The sequence below is a fragment of the Poecilia reticulata genome, linkage group LG19, assembly GCF_000633615.1.
Source record: "Poecilia reticulata strain Guanapo linkage group LG19, Guppy_female_1.0+MT, whole genome shotgun sequence".
NCBI lineage: Eukaryota > Metazoa > Chordata > Actinopteri > Cyprinodontiformes > Poeciliidae > Poecilia > Poecilia reticulata.
This window is the reverse complement of record NC_024349.1, coordinates 9,932,195-9,934,198: the sequence shown is the minus strand read 5'-3', so window position 1 is coordinate 9,934,198 and position 2,004 is coordinate 9,932,195. Positions and strand designations below refer to the sequence as shown.

At 42.0% G+C, this 2,004-nt stretch overlaps 1 long non-coding RNA gene across 1 annotated transcript in view; it reads left to right on the top strand.

Annotated features, from left to right (window-relative positions):
* LOC103481444 (uncharacterized) overlaps positions 1-2,004 on the top strand; it is a 30,323-nt gene that overhangs the window by 8,146 nt on the left and 20,173 nt on the right. The gene's annotated exons all lie outside the window — the stretch shown is intronic.

The window sequence follows — 2,004 nt, the reverse complement described above, 5'->3', positions numbered from 1 at the left end:
ACTGCACCTGGGAACTCCTGATTTGTACCGTCAATGTGGCCCATTAAGGGAGGCCAATATGCTGAAGTGGCCCTCGGTAAAATTGAGTTTGACACCCCTGGCTTAGAAGTACAATGTAAAATCAACAAAATCTTGACATTTTTTCTTGATATCATCAAGACGCAAAATTCTAGATTTACTTTTTGAATTTAGTAGTTTACTTCTCTGAGCAAACAAATGCCACTAAAATTGTTTATGATGTATGAGTTTGAGGAACTGTTCCTTTAAGAGCTKTGCTCTTAATAAGTAGGTCCACCTGTTTCTAACGCAGCATGCTACCCGGTGCGTTAAAGTCTTTACGATCGTTGAGCCAAATTGCCACTAGAGGGTAAAGTTGGGTTCTTAATTTAAGGGAAAGATTAAAGGTTGGACAGTGAACGGAGGTGGTCCATTTGCTTTAATGTGGATGGAGAAGTTTCGTCTTCGTCTTTTCGGTCAGAGTAGAGCCGTTTTATTGAGCCACACTGATTATTCGTGGCTCTGAGTTTTGCTTTGAGGTACGAATCTGGAACCTCCCCAGTGATTATTCTGGATACAACTTGTAATATATCAAACCGTTATTTAGATCAGAATTAAAAAGCCTGCAAGAAACAGAAGTCCAGATATCTTTGATTTAACCCYMCTGTTATGTTGCGGGCCAAATTGACTTGTTTTAAAGTTTAATTTAAAAAAAAAATAGTTGGAAGTATTTTTTTTTGCATAAAAATTTTTCTATTTGTCTTATTAGGTGCACTCGACATATAAATTTAATTAGGCCCGAGCAGGTAAGCGCTGCGAAGGCCTATTGTAATCGTGCTGTTTATTATTAGGCCCGAGCAGCTAAGCGCTGCGAAGACCTATTGTAATCGTACTGTAAATTATTATTATTCTTCCGTAAAGTAAATTGGCTTTTTGGGGGCTTTATCATATTCAAAAACTCACCAAACTTGGCGACCGCATAGAGCCCAGTGAAAATGTATGTATTTTAATGTCTGGCTGTAAGAAACAKCCCAAGGGCGCCACCTAGCAACTTTCAAAAGACCGTTTCCTGTTCACTTACTTTATCGTAGGGACTTGAAATTCGGTACAGTTGTAGAGCTCCCCAAAACACTCAGAATTTGCAATTAACATCATAGYGCAAGTATCCTAGGAAGTCGGCCATTTTGGATTGAAGTTCCRATTTTGACCCCATTTTGGCCGTTTACAGACGTCGCATTTGATCAAACTCCTCCTACGTATTTYGATCGATCGGCTTCAAACTCAGTCAGATCGTTCATAAGGCATGACCGATTCAAAGTTATTAAATTGGTGAGTTTTCGAGCATGCTGAAGGGGTCATACCAGGGGTCAAAGTTCACCGACTCGCCGTGCAACACAAAACTGTTATAACTATTACATAAAAGCAGACAGAGGCACCAAACTTTCAATAATTGATCATCATCGGGTCCCATAGAATAATCAATGGTCAAATGATGACATCACCTAGGCCACGCCCCCTGAGAACAGGAAGTGTAATGTTTTACATTGAACGATCCCTATCTGACCCATGTTGGTGTGTTGTGGATTCCAACCCCGTTTGTTTTCGATGGAGTAGATGGGCGTGGCGGCGTGGCGAAGTGACCTGTAACGCCGTGTCCATATGTTTGGCTCTAGATTCCACAATTTTGAGCCCAGCTGCACCAAACGTGACATGAGTGATCCTGGTTGGATCGATCCCCTACGATTATATGTCGTCATAGTCTGACGTCATCAAAGCCCCGCCCCTTAGAACAGGAAGTGCCTTTTTTTCATTGGAATGCTCCATCTCTGGCTTTTTTGACTTAATCAAGATAATTCTGTGTTGGATGACAGATAACAAGTTGGTCTCACTTGCTTTAAAGCGCCAAGAGTTTCCAGTAGAGGGTGTGGCCGCGGCAGCGCGGCGAATCAGAGGTCACGCCACCGCCATACGTTTGGCTCCAGATTCCACATGTTTCATTCCAGTTGC